We start from the raw sequence: 20,257 nt of genomic DNA on the forward strand, positions 1-20,257 counted from the left end.
ATGTCATGCTTTTATTTTTTTGCCTTTCTAGGCTTGCCATTCTGCCTTCCCAAACTCCTTCTTCAATTTGCTCACAAAACCACTGCAGGGTGACTGATTTCAAGTTTTAGCCCACCTCCTACCCCGCGGTCGAGTAGACCCAAGCCGAAACCCCCGCAGCAGATGCCTGTGTGCCACTACCTCCCCGCACGGCAACTGCTATTGCCAAACTCCCCTTAACCTTGAGTCCTTTTTTGCATTTCCCTTGCAATGTATGAGCGGGTGCTTGCCTGCACACTTGGAACACTTGTGGCTGAGCGTGCAGTACTCCTTATTACAGAATCTCTGTTGTAGGCCCAACTTGCTCCCGCGTGCCCTGCCTGTCCTCTGCCAACACCTCCCACACCACTTTTGGTGGGGCACCCTTGAAAGGGCAGGTAAACTATTGGATCCCAGTGGCTGTAAAAACTGTTGGACCGTTCTGGCTTGCCCCATTGTGTGCAGCCATAGGTCGTTTTTGAGCTCCCCCTATTTTCCTTCTGCATCTGCCGCCAATCTGGCTTGATTTCCTTGTCGTATCTAACCCACACATAGCCTCCAAATGTGATATGGGCCTTTCGGATCAAATCCTTGTATTTGAAGAGAGCGATATAGTGCTCCGTTCCATACTTTCTATTTTGTAGACACCATCATGAGTGCCTTTAAGGGCTTGATAATCCTCATATATGGCAACTTTTCAATCTTTAAATCCTTGATTTCCTTCTTATCCATCTCCTCGCTCTTTGCACCATCCTTTTTTTTTGCCATCGGCCCTGTCCCTTTATTCACTAACCCATCACCATCCACATCCATGCTTTTCTCCACCTTACCTTTGACCACTTATCTCTGTCACTTGCTCCCTCTTCTGTTGCCAACTGCTCTGTCCCTACCCCTCTGTCTTCTACGTAAGTCCCCTTCCTTAATTTTATATCTGACCCCGGCTCCGTGTTTCCACTCCTGCTTTCACCCCTTGGAAACCATTACAGGTCAACCACTTTCTTTGGCATGCTTAACTGGCCTCAAGGTCAGCACCCTCACCAAAGTTTGCCATCCAGCCAGCGTTTTCTCCCCCATCATCACCAGACATCTTCTCATTCACCGTCCCTTCTGCTCGCTCCTGAAAAGCACTAAATTCAGTCTGTTTATTTTGTACTCCACTCATTCTCCCATGCCGTGACCAGTATTGACCCTCGGCCCCCACTCTGTCTCCATTATCTTCACTCAGATTTCCTCTCCTCAAGCTGCTCCTCATCAAGTTCCAGACTCTCACTACCAACATCCAAAACTTTCTGTGTACCACTCGGACTGCGTTCTTCATGCAGTACATTGCCATCCCATTCAGGTTCCTGGAGGCAGCTGCACCTGTCTTCCAGGGGAGCCAACACCAGACCTTCCCCTCGCCACTGCAGAGGAGGCCCCACAAGACCTTCCCCAGCTCGCAGTGCCTTCCTCCACTGCTGCCGTCAGGCCAGCCACTCCTGAACATGCTGGCTCTTCCTCTCAGGCTATAGCAGCTACACAAGACTCTACTGAGTATGCATTCGATGTTTCGCCCTGGAACCCAATCACATGTGATAAGGCCTGGTCTGTTGTGATTCTCACCTAACCCAGACCTGTCTTCTTCCAGCTCCGACACACACACCCACTTCCCAAAGCTCCTACATCGAACCTAACCCTCACTTAAGTCCCTAATTCTACCTGTGCCTCCCTCAAGTAAACCCTAACTCCCCACCCTTTATCATCCAGTGTCTAGTCCACCTGGTATCCAGGCCCCACTGGTCTCCCATTGTACGCCTCCCCTCACTGCAGGGTTGGTGTCCCTCCCTCCTTTCTTTCTAGTATAGCACCTTGAGACCCTTACAGATGAGTAGTTGCACTTTATAAACCCTGATTTGATTTGATTTGATATACACCTTAACTGACTTCCCCGCCACCCATCTTAGTTGCAAAACATACTCTACCTCTCCCCTATTGACCCTTGCTCTTCTATCTTCCTGCCTTCCTTCACATCCTCATCGCTCCGATCTAGCCGAGCTTGCAATATTAACTGATGCTCAATTCCCCTCCCCCCATCTCGGACATGCTGACAATCTCCTTTTAGCTGCGTTAACTGACTGCACCATCATGGCATCTGCAGACGCTGATCGCAAAGTTGGGGGCATACTACATTACCCTGTCCACTCTTGATCACAATGTGATGCCACTGTTTGTCCCACCCCCACCTTCAACTCACTGCACGTATTGTGTCCCTCCTATAACATGCGCTGCGCCGACTGGTAGTGTCAAACTCCTCTCTGCATGTCCCTTGTGTTGAAATAGACTGCCTCCTGCCACAGTGGGTGTAAGACTTTGATATTGCAGGCTGATAGACTTGCCTGCCCCTCTCACTGCCATGTGCACTTGCAGCTGGCCTCCACTCTTGCAGTCTTCCCTGCAATGTGCTCAATGACTGCTCAACATGGCCCTGCCACCCACAACTGCCTCACATTTTAATGGTTTGCTTCTAAGTGGCGTGCATGGCAAAACAACAGCCACCATGCCTTTTGATGCTGTCTGCACGAGCCTGCTTCCACCTCTCGCCGGGACTTTGCTTATGCTGGACACAATGAGGTCCTCACGCCCTGCCTCCTTAAGCAGGCAGAGCATGGACCCTACCTTCTTCTCCTGCATACTCCTTAACATAGGCCCACAAAATATCTTTGGCCAAACTAAAATATTTCCTGCCCTGCCTAGCTGCTACCATGCACTGTATCTGTCGTGCCCTGTCAATGCTTCCGCATCACACAACGTGGTCATGTGTTAGACCTAGCATCCTTGGCGTGGTTTCCCCTGTCTTTTTGCCTCTGCTTCCTGTATTTTTGACTGTGTGCTGGAATTCGTTTTTGCTGGTTTTGGTACTATGAGCACTTTACCACTGCTGACCAGTGCTAAAGTGCAAGTGCTCTCTATCTAAATTGTGATGACGATTGGTTATCCCTGATTGGCAAATTTGATTTACTAGAAAATCGCTAGTAAACTGCACTAGAGTTGCCCACTAGATGTGCAGTGTATTTAAAAGGCAGGACATGTACTGGTGTGTTTTACATGTCCTGATAGTGAAATACTGCCAAATTCGTTTTTCACTATTGCAAGGCCTATCTCTCCCATAGGTTAACATGGGGATTGCCTTGAAATACCTTTTAAGTGCTGCTTCCCATTGGGAGCAGATGGAGATGTAGAGTTTGGGGTCTCCGTGAGTGTACATTTTAAAAATGCATTTTTTGGTAAAGTTTGTTTTTAGATTGTGAGTTTGAAAATTCCACTTTTAGAAAGTGGCATTTTCTTGCTTAACCATTCTGTGCCTCTGCTTGGTTGCTGAATCTACGTCTGGGTCAGACTGACAGATTGACAGTTTGTGAATTTACTCTAGATAGTAACACAAAGGGAGCTGAGGTGTGTCCTGCACATCCTGATGGGTCTTCCTAGGCTACTAGGCTAGAGTGGGACGGAGGAGCTGACACCTGCACTGCTGTGCACAATACATCTCCAACCCCCTAGAGTGTGGCTGGGGCAGGACAAGAAAGAGGCAGGGTCGTGTGCACTACAAAGACATTTCTTTGAAGTTTGTCTACTTCAATGGCAGACATGAGGATAAGTATTGGACTGCTGTCCCCACAACTTTACCAAGACCAAGAGGAACCTCTAACAAGGAGAAGAGCTGAAAATCTGTGAGGAGGATTACTGCCCCTTTGCTGTGTATGTTTTGCTGGGTTGCCCAGAAGATGCTACTTCTGCCTCAGAAAGGACAAAGACTGGATTTGCTTGTGAAGTCATCTGCCAGCACCTGGCCTCTCTTGCTGAGACCCCTGACTTGCCAAAGGGTGCCACATCCAGTCCCTGGACACCTGGAAACAGAAGCCGGTAGAACCTGAGTAAAAATCCATGCACCAGAGCCGAGCAGCAGAAAAATTGATGCAGCACAAGCCTTGTGGCTGCAGAAATCGACGCATCGCTAGCTCAGTGTGGCTTCATCATTCCCGTGAGACCGGATTTCCCATGCATCGTCCCGGGGCACCAAAACTTCAACATCACAGCAAGGACCCGAGGCTCTCTATCTGGAAACTGACTCATCCCTTACCTGCAAGGAAATAATTGATGCATAGCTTACCCGACGGGGAAAGAATCTACACACGTCCTCACTTGAAAGTAAGGAATCGACACATCGCTTGCTGTTCTGACATACTCTTTCACCTGCAGCTTTATTTTTGACGCATACCAGGTACTTTGTGGTAAATCAAGGCAACCGTAGATTTCTATGGACTAAGACTTGTGTACCTTGTATTTTAGTAGTTTTGTTCTTGTTTGAGTTAGATAAATATTGGCCATTTTTCTAAATTGGTATGGAGTTTTTTTGTGGTGTTTTCACTGTGTTACTGTGTGTGGTTGTAGAAATACTTCACACATTGCCTCTGAGATAAGCCTGACTGCTTGTGCCAAGCTACCAAGGGGGTAAGCAGGGGTTGTCTTAGGTGTGTGACTCCCTTACCCTGACTAGAGTGAGAGTCCCTACTTGGACAGGGTGTAAACTGACTGGCAACTAGGGAACACATTTCTAACATCATGTGACTAACGAAGACAGTACATGCCTGTCGCGTGTGACGGCTGAACGGCCCAATCCTGGGCCACAAAAGTAAACACGAGTGGGAGCTCATAACGTGATGCAGCCAGGTTAAGCATGACTCCGATATGAGCTGTGCCCACTTGACACATACCCCTCCTTGTAGCCAAGCATCATGTAGCAGCTTTCTCTTTTCATGTTTTCCCTTGCAGGCATCATTTCCTGAAATCTTTTGCTCCCTCATTGACATCAGTTCCTAAATCTTCTGTTCCCTTGCTGGCAGCAGTGTTGGGAATTCCTGTTCCCTCACCTGCATCACTTGGCAGCCCTGCAAAATAGAAAACAAAACAAGGATTAAAGGTAGTAACACGCTCATGCCGCAATGCTCTGCACTGTTTGATTCATTACCTACCTTTAAAGCCTACATGTGGTACCCTGCCAAGAAGGGTCAGTGCATAGTGTAACACTCGCTAAACGTCTTTGAAACATGGGTAAAAACTCTTGAATTAAGAATTAGCCTGAGACTATGGCCCTCATTACAACCCTGGTAGTCGGTGACAAAGTGGCGGTAATACCGCCAACAGACCGGCAGTAATTAGTGCCAAATTTTGACCATAGCGGAAAGATCTCCGAAAGACAGCCAATGTACCACACCAACCGCCAGGGCAGAAACAACAGCCACCACAGTGGTAGCCGCCTACACCCAGGCGGAAGTCAATGTTCCACCCACCACATTAAGACCCTGCAATCCGCCACATTTTCCGGGGTGGTACCAACGACATCAAAAGCCTGGCGGAAACAGAGCTTAGAAGTGAAAGACTCACCACTGGAGACACAGGGAACAACCACGCCACCATGGAACCAGAATTGCATGTATTTCCGATGATATTCTACGTTCTGCTCCACCACGAACACCAACGCCGGCGAAGACGACGAAGGTGTGTACAGCCGCCTAGCACACAAGGGAGTGGGGGAGGAAAACTACAGTGACACACACATGCACCACACATACCCCATACACACACCCCATACACACAACCAGATGCAAAGCAAGTTTATCCCCCTAAATCGGCTGAATAATGCAAGGACAAAAATAATTTATTAAAGTGAGTGTAATAATATCAACACAATATAAAAATAACTTAGCCAATGTTACAGATATCTACAAATGTACAGAAAAAGGGACACTGCCCAGTCCTCAGTTCGCGTCTGCCACATGGCCAAAGGGCAAAGTCCAAGGCCCCACTTGTCACCTGCATCAATACGGAGAGAACACTGCAGGGGCATCAGTTGGCAAATAGACAGGCACCTCAGGAGGAGGGAGGGGGGCACCTCAGCCGGATGCGGTAACAAGACCACTGGTTCTGGAGGGGGCAGCATGCCCTGTGCTTGGTCCTGGGGAGTGCAAGGCCACAGTCTTTCAAGTGGATGACTTGCCCATTGGTTCTGGAGGGGGCAACATGCCCTGTGCTTGGTCCTGGGGAGTGCAAGGCCACAGTCTCTCAAGTGGGTGACTTGCCCACTGGTTCTGGAGGAGGCAACATGCCCTGTGCTTGGTCCTGGGGAGTGCAAGGCCACAGTCTCTCGAGTGGGTGTCTTGCTCACTGGTTCTGGAGGGGGCAGCCCACACAGCAGCCTATGGAGGCAGGATCACATTGTGGCCGCCGGCGGTGATGGCTGCACTGTGGTGGTGCTGGTGCTAGTGGTGGTGGTGGGACGCTCCTGCACATCCCCTGCACCCTCGGATGGATGCACTGTGGTGGCATTGGTGCTGGTGATGGGAGGCTCCTGCACATCCCCTGCACCCTCGGATGGATGGACTGTGGTGGTGGTGGTAGTGGTGGTGGGAGGCTCCTGCACATCCCCTGCACCCTAAGATGGACGCACTGTGGTGGTGCTGGTGCTGGTGGTGGTGGTGGGAGGCTCCTGCACATCCCCTGCACCCTCAGATGGATGCACAACCATGCTTGGTGGTGGGGGCTCCGAGACAGCTGCTGGTGCATGCTCCTGGTCCTTCTTTTCTGCTGGTGCAGGCTCCTGGTCCTTCTTGCCTGCTGGTTCAGGCTCCTTGCCCTTCTTGCCTGCTGGTGCAGGCTCCTTGCCCTTCTTGCCTGGAATCCTTTCCACCACAAGTAGGTGTGGATGGAACTGGGGCCGTTGACTGTGTGGCTGAGGTGCTTGGCTGGATTCGTGACAGCCTGGCCATACGTGTAGGATGGGGGGAGGGGTAGGGAAGCGGTCAATGGTGGACAGAAAAAGTTTCTTAGGGACATTGGGGCGGGAAGAGGGAGAAGGAATGGGAGTGGAAGATGAGGGAGTGGTTGTTGGGGGTGTCTGTCTGCTGGATTTGGGTGCAGGTGCATGGGTTATATGCTGTTGTGAGGTGGATGGCTGTTGGGTGTCTGAGTGCTTGCGTTTGTGTACTTTAGGAGGGGGGACAGACACAGTGGGAGAGGACAGAGGGGACGTGTGCATGGGTGCATGGATGTTTTGGAGGTGTCTGCCAGTGAGGTGTGTGTTCAGCTTGGTGTGGTGATGATGCTGGTAGTGGATGATGATGTAGTACATGCAGGTGTGAGTGTGGACGTGACTGGGAGAGAAGGGTGGAGGGGGAGACAGTGGAGGTAGTGGATGTTGTAGTGTCTCCAACTGTATGTTGTTTGAGTGAGTGCTTGTGGGATGAAGTGTGGTGCTTGTGTTTGCCTGTGACACTCTTGGGTGTTGTCCTGTGTGCATGCTCGTCTGGCTGTGGGCTTGGGATGGGTTGGGGTGGAGCAGAATGGGACTGGGAAGAGGAAGTTGGAGGGGGGACGGTAGAAACAGGAACAATGGCTGCCATCAGAGAGGAGGCCAGAGCCTGGATCGATCTCTGTTGGGCCTCCAATCCAGTGTGAATGCCCTCCAGGAATGCATTAGATTGTTGCAACTGGGCTGCCAGCCCCAGGAGGGCATTACAATGGTTGACTGACATACAGAGATGGATCTCAGGAGGTCAATAACCTCCTCACTCAGGGCAGCAGGGCTAACTGGGACAGGGCCTGAGGTGCCTGGGGCGAAGGAGATGCCCACCCTCCTAGGTGAGCGGGCACGGGCAACTCGATGAGGGGCTGCTGGGAGGGCGGCGCTCGTACGGGGGTGGCGGCTGTACCTGTAGCTGGGGTGGTCACAGAAGTGTCCACCACCACCAGGGAGCTTCCATCGGAGGAGGTATCTGTGTCTGAATTGTCTCCGCTGTGGTGCTCCCCTTGCCCTCTGTCCCATTGGTGCCCTCAGCCGCGGTGGACTCCGCCTCCTGGGTCCTGTGGGATGCAGCTCCCTCCATTGTCAGTGCCTCTGCTCCTCTGCCAGATGATGCTAATGCACATAAGGACAGGATGACAAAAAAAGAAAGGGAGGGAAGAGACAAAGGATACACTGGGTCAATGGCTGCACCAACACCACCGTTGGTGTACACAGCACCCTCACACACAGGGAACAGGCCTACACACTATGCATTGCACCAGCACTGATGTTGCTAGCCACCAAGGCATGAGGAGGGGCACACACCGCCAAATGCAGCACCCCTGGGACCCATGCTGCCCTGACCAGTAGTGGATGCTTACAAGCTAGGTAGGTAGGATAATCCCTTCAGAACCCTAGCCATCAGAGGAGAAACGCTGCTACATCAGGGCTAGCCTAGGGGCACCCACTGACACACATCCACCACCCGGATACCACCCCACCAGCTGTAAGATGTAATAATAGTCACTGTACTTACCCCCTTGGGGCTGCTGTGATGCCCTCAAGCGCCCATCCAGCACTGGATAGGCCACCACAAGTATGCGGGCCATCAGGGAGTGAGGGTTCGACGGGCACCCCTTCCTCGTTGGGAGGCCATCCCCAGCTGGGCCCTGCCGTCTTCCGTGCCCAGTGTCTCTGGTCCTCCTGCCGTTTCCGACAGTGGGTGCTCCGCATGCCATAGACCCCCAGGGTTCGCTTGTCCTTGACGATGGCATGCTATATACCCTTCTTTTGATGGGCGCTGACCTGAAGAGGCAATACACACAGGAAAACACCATTAGACAAACAGTCCAGCCTGTTACACATATGGCCACCATACCCGTTTGCATCACCATTAGCACACACATAGCGCAGCGCACAGCATATACACCGCAAAGAAGACATCCACCCCCCCTTACATCGAGGCCTTCACACACACAACTCCATGCATTCATGCCACATGCATCGTGCCCACATTGTACTCACCTGTTGGTCTAGAGGCCCATACAGCAGTCTGTACTGGGGTAGGACCCCATCCACCAGTCTCTCCAACTCCTCCCAAGTGAAGGCTGGGGCCCTTTCCACGGTCACACCGGCCATGGAAGGTTCCAGACACAGGTCACAGCAGCACATGCAGTGTTGGTCCTCTCCTATGGAAGGTCAGGTAGCAAGTGAGGAATACTTTAGAAAATGGCAGTCACGTCCGCGGCGGTGCATACCGTCACTGCCGGGGTAGATCACCATTGGCCACTGTACCCCATAGGGGCCAATATTATCCAATGAGGAGTGGCACGGCAGTGCCTGACCGCCTCCCACCACGGTGCATAACATCAGCGGAACTACCTCATTTCCATCTGTCCCTCCACACAGGACTGGCGGTTGCCATTTCAGGGGCGGCAGCCCTATGGATTCATGCTGCGTCACAGAAGAAATAGGCACATAATGGACAATTCACACTGACCCATTACAAGTTTACTGATTGAAAACTACTGTTGTGGCTCCAATGTTCAGTTTGCGACAGCCTCCTCACTCTTGTGTCCCTTAGATATCTACCGCTGCGGGTGAATAGGAGATGGAGACATAACCCCGTGTAGAGACCCCGGGTGGACTTGGCAACACTGGAGGAGAAGCACATTGTCCTCACCTATAGACTTGACAGGGCCACAATCACAGAGCTGTGTGGCCAGTTGGAACCTGACCTGATATCTGCCATCCGTCACCCCACTGGGATCCCCCATGTTGTGCAAGTGCTATCTGTACTCCATTTCCTGGCAACTGGTTCTTTCCAAGTGACAATGGGCTTGGCAGCAGGAATGTCACTGCCAATGTTTTCAATAGTGCTGACAAGAATGTTGTCTGCCCTGATAAAACACATGTGCAGCTACATTGTTTTCCCCCAGGTTGAGGATTTGGCCACAGTGAAGGCCGAGTTTTATGCAATGGGACATATCCCCAGCATAATTGGGGTGATTGATGGAACACATATTGCATTTGTCCCTCCCCCTGGGAGAATGAACAGGTGTTCAGGAATCGTAAGAGTTTCCACTCCATGAATGTTCAGATGGTGTGCTTGGCGGGCCAGTACATCTCCCACGTCAATGCTAAGTATCCTGGGTCGGTGCACAATGCCTTTGTCCTATGGAATAGCGGCATTCCAAATGTGATGGGCCAACTACAGAGGCACAGGGTGTGGCTAATAGGTGAGCCCTGGTTCCCACCCAGTAGATGTTGATGTATGGGTATGGTGTGGGCCATATAGGATAGTGTGTGGCTAAATGTTGTCCCTCAATATTTACAGGTGACTCTGGTTACCCAAACCTATCGTGGCTGCTGACCCCTGTGAGGAATGCCAGGACAAGGACAGAAGAACGTTATAATGAGGCACATGGGCGAACCAGAAGGATCACTGAACGGACCTTTGGCCTCCTGAAGGCCAGGTTCTGGTGCCTCCATCCAACCTGTGCTACTCACCCAAGAAGGTCTGCCAGATAGTAGTGGCATGCTGCATGTTGCACAACCTGGCCCTCAGACGCCATGTCCCTTTTCTGCAGGAGGAGGAGACTGGAGATGCCCGTGTGGCAGCAGTAAACCCTGTGGACAGTGAGGATGAGGAGGCGGAGGATGAGGACAACAGAACATCAGTTATACGACAATACTTCCAATGACACACAGGTAGGACAGTGTAACTTTACATTTCAATAACTTTGGTTGTAATCTGTGTGGCAATGGCATGCTGATATTTCCCTCTTCTATGCCCACTTACTGTTCCCTCTGGCAATTCATTTTGCAGATGTTGGTGACTTGACATATACTCCTGGTGTGATCACACCAGCCAGCTACAGGTCATGAATCTATGCTCATTCTATGTACAGTTAATTTGCAATTTTTGTACCTGTTTCAAATAATACATATTTGATATACATGACATACTACAAATGGATTTTTTTCAAAGAGTGTTTATTGAAGTGCTGACATATATGGGGGAACATGCAATGGGATGGGGTGATGATGGAGGAAAGTCCAGGGTATTGTGTCAGTCTGTTTGTAGCACAGGTGCATTGTCCAAGGGGACATAGGAAGGGGAGCAATGGCAGTTCAAGGTGGACAGGGTGACTGAGTGGGACACAAGGGTGACAATCAGAGGAGCCCCATTTCCTGGTGGGGGTCTTGGCAAGTGTCTCTGGCTTCTGTCTGGATCGCTGGAAAAATTTGCGGATTGGTTCACCTTCTGCAGGGGTCGGGGTGCTGGTGGCCTGTGAGTCCTGTGGAGGGGTCTCCGGGCGACGAGTGGCAGTGGAAGTGGAAGGCTGTTCAGAAGTCTGGCTAGTGGCAGGGGCCCGCTGGTGTGAGACTGCCTCCCTCATAATGTTGGCAATGTCAGGCAGCACCCATGCTAGGGAGATCAGGGTGTTGTTAATGGCCTGCAAGTCCTCCCTGATCCCCTGGTACTTCCCCTCCTGCACGTTGTCCAGGATATGGCCCATCGTGTCCTGGGAATGTTGATAGGTTCCCAGGATCTCGGGGAGTGCCTCCTGTAGAGTTGGTTCCCTGGGCTTGTCCTCCCCCTGGCGCACAACACTCCTCCCAGTTTCCCTGTTGGCCTGTGCCTCTGTCCCCTGAACCGTGTGCCCACTGCCACTGACCCCAGGTCCCTGATTGTCTTGTGTGCAAGGTGTGGCCTGGGGTCCCTGTAGAGGAGGGCACACTGCTGATTGACCTGTCCTGTGGACAGAGGTGTGGGTAGCCTGGGTGGGTGCTGTGGTATTGGATCCTGATGGGGAAGGCTCTGTGGTGGTGGGTGACAGGGCTTGGGTAACCGGCTGTACAGTGGTCCCTGATTGGCCAGGTAGGTCGTCTAGATCCTGAAGACCAGAGTTACTGTCATCACCGTGGGCCTCTTCTGTTGGGGGACTGGATACTGCTGGCACCTCCTCTCCGGTGACATTGGCTGGGGTACCTGTGAGTCCAAACAATCCCCCAGAGTTATCACAGAGACACAAATGATATCCCAAATGCTCTCTTTTTGGGTAGTGTGGTCGAGCAGATAGACACATATCAGAGAGTAGTACTAAGCATGTAAAGCACACACTCATTTAGTAAGTGAGGCACAATCTCAATGAAGAAATCAGACACACAAGTTGTAAAAATAACATGCACTTTTATATAAACTTTAATACCAAGATCTCCAGAATCAAGTAATTACTTTTCAAGATCAGAATTTTTAGAGTTTTTGAAAGTTGACAGTGCATTTTTCAGAAGCTGTAGTGTAATCCTATGGACGACGAACAAATACTGCATACAGTTATAGTACAGCGAACTATGGGACCAATCTCCTGGACTTAGGGTCAGTATGGGGCAAGGTCCAAGGCCACACCAGCAGGTCACCTCAGGCGGCACTCGGGTGGCTGGGGACACAGGTGCAGTTCAGCCTTGGGTGCCCCGTGTAAGTCTATGGGAATCAGTCCAGTCAAAAGTTGCTGCGGGGGTGGACTGAGAGGCCGGTCCATGTGAACCACCAAGGGGGGGTTCAGTTCTTGTGGCGCTCGGGGACCTAGGGACACCAGTGGTCCTGTTCTCCTAAGTCCAGGGAGTCCGGGTGCAGAGGTGGTTTTGACCATCTGGTTTACCGTCACTGGAGGCAGTCGCAGTGCAAGGGGCCCACAGAAACAGGCTGCAGGCGTGGACTGCGGGACCAGTCTGGCTGAACCAACAGTTGGGCTCAGGCCTCATGAGCCCGGGAGATGTAGGGACACCAGAGGTCCTCTTCTCCTCAATCCAGGGTGTCTGGGAAGTCCACAGGGGGCAGGCTCGGAGTGCGCTTCATCTCTGGAGGGTCTGGGGACCACACTGACACTGTTGGCCCATTTCAGCTCAGGCTAGGTGGCTCGGGTTCCATGGTGAAATCCAGTGTTGGGTTTTTGGCAGTCTCAGTCCTTGCAGTTCTTTCTTGGAGGCCTGTAGATGCAGGGGAGCTTCTCCTCTACTCCAAGGGACTTCTTCTTGGTGATTTGTGAAGCACTGGCAGCTCTCAGAGTTTCTTGGAGGCTGCAGCGGCACGACAGGCCAGTTGCTCCTCAAGGATCAGGCATATCAGGCAGCCTGGCAGGGTTGACGCCAAGTCAGTCATGCTCCTCAGTTCTTGGGTTCAGCAGACTTCTTGTCCACTCCTTCTTATGTGTCCAGTGAAGATCTGAGGATCTGGTATCAGGGGGCATCCCTAAATACTCAAGGGGGTGCGAAGGGGAGTGAATTGTAGTAGCTAATGGGCTACTTATCCCTGGGGTCACTACAACCCCTCGATGACCACTTCCTGAGGGGAGTGGGCATCACCCTGTCCAGAGGTCCTAAATTCCACCACTCAGAAGATGGCAGAATTTCCTAAGACATGTCCACTTCAGGCTGGTCACCTTAGGGATATCCCCAATTTGGAAAGGTAACCCTCGTCCTGCATAGCTACTTTTCCTGCCTGTCCAGGTACCAAATGGGCCTGAGGCAGGGGGTTTGGCATCTTCTTCTGAGGAAGGCCAGTTCTGCAAACCAAAGGAGGTGGGCTACTTTGAAGTCCCTGCCTTTGAATTCAGTTTAGTTGGCCATCCTGTTGGAGGGGTGTTAACACCCCTGCCAGTGCAGGCTTTTGTTTCTAACCTCCAGAGAGCGAAGGCTCTTACCCCTGGGAGTCAGATTCTCATCTGTTGGTGGCAGGCTGGCTGGAACTAGCCCGTGAGCTCACCAGCAGTTGGTAAGTTTTCAGGGGGCACCTCTAAGGTCCCCTCTGGGTGCATGTATTAATAATTCCATCATTGGAATCAGAAAGAGTTTATTAATACGAGATGTTTGATACCAAATATCCCTAGTTTCAGTGAAGCCATCATGTAACTGTGGAACTCGTATTGATCAGTGTCCAGCATATGTATTTAAAATGGCTTCACTGCACACTTACTCTGTCTAAGAATCGACAAAGACATAGCAGGGACATATTTGCTCTTGCAGATATGCCCACACGTGTAATATAATGCACCCTGCCTTAGGGCTATAAGGCCTGCTGAAGGGGTGAATTACAAATATCCCAGGCAGTGTTTTGAGGGACATGGCGCACATGCCATGTTATGTTTTCACTTTTGAGAGCACCTTGTCATGCAGTCTGCAATGACAGTCTGCATGAGGTTTGTGCTGGGTCCCTTAGAGTGGCACAAGGTGTGTAGGAGGCTGGCCTGGTTTGTAGTGGGTACCAAAGGTACTTACACCTTGAACCAGATCCAGTTATCCCGTCTTAGTGAAATATAATCAGTGTCTAGAACCCAGGCTGTCTAGAGGTAGCTGTAGGCAGAGCAGCCAAGGCTGAACCAGGAGACATGCAAAGCTCTTGCAATACCACTGTAGTCACACAGGGGGTCATTATGACCCTGGCGGAGGGCGGAGCAGCGGCGGTAAGACCGCCAACAGGCTGGCGGTCTTTTTTTTTGTATTATGACCATGGCGGTTACCGCCATGGTCATCCGCCGGTTCCGGTCCTGGGTATCCAGCCCGGCGGCCGTCACCATGAAATCCATTGCGGTAAGCACTATCAGTGCCAGGGAATTCCTCCCACCACCACCCCGACTCCCTCCCCTACACCCCCCCCACCCCTGCCACCCCCCAAAGGTGGCAGGGCCCCCCTCCCCACCCCGACCCCCAACATCACATCACCCATACCCACACGACACGCACGCAGGCACCACCTACACACTTACACGTACACACGCCGACATTCATGCCTACATCCACACACACAGTCAGACACGCACACCCACATACAAACATACACGCACACATCCATACAGACATACCCACAGACATACACACACTCATTCCCAAAACACGCAACACCCCGCAAGCATACACGCACTCACACCCCCTCTACATACACAGACGTACACCCCCATGCACCCACACAACACACAACACCCCCCCACCCCCCTCCCCTAACGGACGATCGACTTACCTGTTCCGTCGATCCTCCGCGAGGGGAGGAGAGCCATGGGGGCAGCTCCGTCGACACCACACCGCCAACAGAACACCGCCATGGCGAATCACAGGACGTGATTCGCTGGGCGGTGTTCTGTTGGCGTGGCGGTGGAGGTAGAGCAACCTCCACTTCCCCGCCTCCCGCCAGTATGGCTGTTGGCGGCTCTCCGTCCGTAAAAGGACGGAGAGCTGCCAACGGTCATAATAGGCCGAGCGGCAAACCGCCACAACTGGCGATCTTCTGCACGGCAGTCCCTCGGCGGTCTTGGAAAAAGACCGCTGAGGTTGGAATGACCACCACAGTACCCACACACATGAAAGACAATACTCAGTATTACAAAAATAAAGGTACTTTATTTTAGTGCCACAATGACAAAAATACCTTAGAGACTATGGGGGTCATTCTGACCCCGGCCGGCGGCGGTAGCCGCCGGCCTGGCTGGGACCGCCAGAAGACCGTACCGCGGTCACAAGACCGCGGCGGTCATTCTGGGTTTCCCACTGGGCTGGCGGGCGACCGCCAAAAGGCCGCCCGCCAGCCCAGCGGGAAACACCCTTCCACGATGAAGCCGGCTCCGAATGGAGCCGGCGGAGTTGCTGGTGTGCGACGGGTGCAGTAGCACCTGTCGCGAATTTCAGTGTCTGCTGAGCAGACACTGAAATTCAAAGTGGGGCCCTCTTACGGGGGCCCCTGCAGTGCCCATGCCATTGGCATGGGCACTGCAGGGGCCCCCAGGGGCCCCACGACCCCCCTCACCGCCATCCTGTTCCTGGCGGTCGGAACCGCCAGGAACAGGATGGCGGTGAGGGGGTCGGAATCCCCATGGCATGGCGGATTCCCATGGGCAGCGGAAAGTCGGCGGTACACCGCTGACTTTCCGTTTCTGGCCGCGGCTGTACCGCCGCGGTCAGAATGCCCGGCGGAGCACCGCAAGCCTGTTGGCGGTGCTACCGCCGACCCCGGCCCCGGCGGTCCTTGACCGCCGGGGTCGGAATGACCCCCTATACTCCCTTAGGAGGTAAGTATTATACACAATTTCTACACTAGTAACCAAAAACAGGTAAGTACACAGTCAGAAAACAGTGCAAATAGTGAAAAACACAATATGTTGCAATGGGCCTAGGGGAACACAAACCATATACTAAAGTAGTGGAATGCGAAAGTCGGTTTCTCTCCTAGGCAAGTGTGGTGTGTAAAGGGGTGCTGGGAGTGTAAGAAAATACCAAAGGTAAGTAATAGACCTGTAGGAAAGTGCCACTCTTGGCATGGTTTCCCCCCCAAACATTTTTCCTAGTGTTGATGCCAACTTTGAGTCCAAGCACCAGTGTTCTTTCCTTTAAACTGTACCTTTGTTCCCACAATTGGCACAGCCCTGGCACGCAGTTAAGTCCCTTGTAAAAGGTGCCCTTGGTACCAAGGGCCCTATGGCCAGGGAAGGTCTCTACGGGCTGCAGCATGTATTATGCCACCATGGGGGATCCCTCACTCAGCACATGCACACTGCCTTGCAGCTTGTATGCGCTGGTGGGGAAAAAAGACAAAGTCGAATTGGCACCCCTCTCAGGGTGCCATGCCCACAAACCTCTGCATGTGGCATAGGTAAGTCACCCCTCTAGCAGGCCTTACATCCCTAAGGAAGGGTGCACTATACCACAGGTGAAGGCATGGCTGCATGAGCAATATGCACCTTCAGTGTCTAAGTCCATTCTTAGACATTGTAAGTGCAGTGTAGCCATATTGAGTATATGGTCTGGGAGTTTGTCATTACGAACTCCACAGCACCATAATGGCTTCACTGAATGCTGGGAAGTTTGGTATCAAACTTCTCAGCACAATAAACCCACACTGATGCTAGTGTGGGATTTATTGGAAAATGCACACAGAGGGCATCTTAGAGATGCCCCCTGTATGTTAGCCCAACTGCTAGTGTAGGACTGACCGGTCTGCGCCAGGCTGCCACTTTCAGATGAGTTTCTGACCACATGGGGTGAGTGGCTTTGTGCACTATGTGGTCAGAAACAAAGTCTGTCCTGGGTGGAGGTGCTTCACACCTCCCACTGCAAGAACCGTAACACCTGGCAGTGAACCTCAAAGGCTCAAGCCGCGGATTACTTTGCCCAAAGGCACTCCAGCTAGTGGAGATACCCACACCCCGGACAAAGCACCACTTTTGGCAGCAAGTCCAGCAGGAAATTTAGGGAAAACAGGGAGGAGTGACCACCCCAGCCAGGACCACCCCTAAGGTGTCCAGAGCTGAGGTGACCCCCGCCCTGCAGAATCCTCCATTTTGGTTTGGAGAACAGGCATCGATAGGGATAGGAATTTGCCCCCCCCCGAAAAGGGAGTGAGCACCAGGAGGGTGTAGCCATCCTCAGGACAGTAGCCAGTGGGCACAGTTACCTCTGCCGACTCCAGAGGACTGCCCTGCACCCAAAAAGGACCAAGAACTCCAGAGGAGAGCAGCTCTGCCCAAAAGAAACCAACAACTAAGGACTCCCAACTCAGTCCAGATGCATGAGTCCTGACCCCTATGCACTCGACACCCATGGCCCATGTCCAGCAAGAAAGGGTCCCCAGGCAATTTGGAGAAAGAGCCCACCCCGGGTTGACCCCTCCAAACGTCCATGATGACACCTGCAGAGAGAATCTCGAGGACCCCCCTGGCCGCGAGCTCCGGACAAAGATATCCGACGCCTAAAGGACAAGCTGCACCCCCAGGCCTGGGAGAACCTGACTCCCAGTGCAGCATCGACCAGCAGACGGCCCTCTTATCTGTCCGACCAGTGGTGTGCCTGAGACCCCCCCCACCGGACCTCCCCTGCAGCCTCTGAGTGACCCCTGGGGTCTCCTCATAGAGTTGCACTGAAAACCCGCCTCCCTGTTTTGCACCCTGCACTTGGCCGCCCTATTGCCGCTGAGGGTGCATGTTTGGTGCCTACTTGGGGCCCCTCCAGTGCTCTCTCGAACCCCCCTGGTCTGCCCCCCAAGATGTAAGTACTTAACTGCTGTCTGACCGTATTCTGAGTACCCCCTTCTCCATAGGAGCTCACGTTAAATTGGTGCCTCTTTGACCTCTGCACCCGATCGGCCCCATGTTGCTGGTGGTGGGTGCTTGGGGTTAACTTGAACCCCCAACGACAGACTACCTAAAACCTGGAGATAGGAACTGTAAGTCGAATACTTAACTGTAAAACTGTACAATCTGTTCTTCCCCCGGGAACTGTTGAAAAAAGTTTTCTTTAAAATGGCAAGAAGCTATTTTCAAAGTATCCACTTTGAAAATAGCTTCTTGCTATTTTAAAGAAAACTGTATACATTGTTGTTTCCATTCAAAGTTCAGATTTTACCTAATCAAAGTACCTTTCGTTTTATGTACTTACCTGCAAACTGAATCTTGTGGTTCTAGAAATAAATTAACAACAAAAAAATTCCATATAAAATCCTATTGGTCTGGAGTTAAGTCATTGAGTGTGTGTTTCTTCTGTTGCTTGTGTGTGCACAACAAATGCACAACAAATGCTTAGCACTACCCTCTGATAAGCTTAATTGCTCGACCACACTACCACAGATAGAGCATTAGTGTTATCTAATATTGCCTCAGTCAAGCCTCTGGGGAACCAATGGACTCTGTGCACACTATGGCCCTCATAACAACATTGGCGGTAAATCCTGCTTACCGCCGTGCAGAAGACCGCCAACACACCGCTACGGCGGCGGAATTCCGCTACAGCTATTACGACCCACAGGCCGGAATCCGCCAAAATCCAGACACCCACACAAGTCCGCCACACCAAAGGTCAGTGATAAACTGGCGATAACAAAACCTCGACCGTCACGCCAACAGGAATATGCCCACACTATCACGACCCACGAATCCACGCGGCGGTCTTTCAACCGCAGTATTCCATTGGCGGTACACACCGCCGTGCTCAAAATACACACACATATACAAAACACAACCACATTGGACAATTCGAAATACACACACCTGATACACATACACACACCACTCCCACACACCCAATCCAATATAAAACACACACCCACATCCCCCACAAACCCTTACTACCAAAAATTCCGAAAGAAGCACAGAGAAAGACACCACCAGAAACAACACTAGCATCCACAGGCACACAACACCATCACTCACACAATATCCACGCACCTCAGACAACACACACAAACACATCCCCTCACACATCACAATACACACCACCCCCCACATCACCCACACCACACCATGGCCCCGCAAAGACACCCCAGGTTCTCTGAGGAGGAGCTCAGGGTCATGGTGGAGGAAATCATCCAGGTAGAGCCACAGCTATTCGGATCACAGGTGAGGCACACCTCCATAGCTAGGAAGATGGAGCTATGGCGCAGAATCGTAGACAGGGTCAACGCAGTGGGACAGCATCCAAGAACTAGAGATGACATCAGAAAGAGTTGGAACGACCTACGGGGTAAGGTGCGTTCCGTGGTCTCAAGACACCAGATTGCAGTTCAGAGGACTGGCGCCGGACCCCCACCTCCTCCCCCACACCTAACAACATGGGAGGAGCAGGTCTTGGCTATAGTGCATTCTGAGGGCCTCGCAGGAGTAGCAGGAGGAATGGACTCTGGTAAGTCAAATCTTAACTATTACATCGCCCACCCTCCCTGCATGCTATCACATACCTCACCCTCACCCCCATCACTCCAACACCTCACATATGCCCCACTATCACAACCCACACATCCCAATACCAAGCCCTGCATGTAACAACAAAGCATGGACACCCATCACCAAAGCATGTCCACTACAGATACCCACACAGACCCCAAACCAATTATCACACAAGGTCCTACACAAGAATGTAAGCACTGGAGTACAGGGTCACCCACCCATTGCACACGATGGCACACACAGATGCAATAATCATGCCTTTACACCCCTGCAGGGCCCCTACCCAATGTCACCAGACAGGAGGTTCCAGACATGTCCACTCCCCCCACAGAAGAGGCCCACAGTGATGACAGCAGCTCTGTCCAACTGGATCAAGATGTCCAGCCCGGCCCATCTGGGACCTCTGGACAGTCGGTTCCCCTGACACTGGCACATGCCACCACAGAGCCTCCCCCCTCAGGAAACACCAGCACAGCACCCACCCAGCGGGCCCATCCCTCTGTCCCCAGGACACGTCAAGCAGCAGTGTGTCCACCACTACAGGGAACCCAGGCAAACCCACCACCCCAAGAACATCAGGGACCTGGGGGCAGTGGCAGTGGGCACACGGTTCAGGGGACAGAGGAACAGGAAAACAGGGGAACAGGGAGGACTGCTGTGCGACAGGGGGTGGACAGGCCCAGGGAACCCACTCTCCACGAGGCCCTCTCCAACA

The sequence above is a fragment of the Pleurodeles waltl genome, chromosome 2_1 (assembly GCF_031143425.1).
Source record: "Pleurodeles waltl isolate 20211129_DDA chromosome 2_1, aPleWal1.hap1.20221129, whole genome shotgun sequence".
NCBI classification, from domain to species: Eukaryota; Metazoa; Chordata; class Amphibia; order Caudata; family Salamandridae; genus Pleurodeles; species Pleurodeles waltl.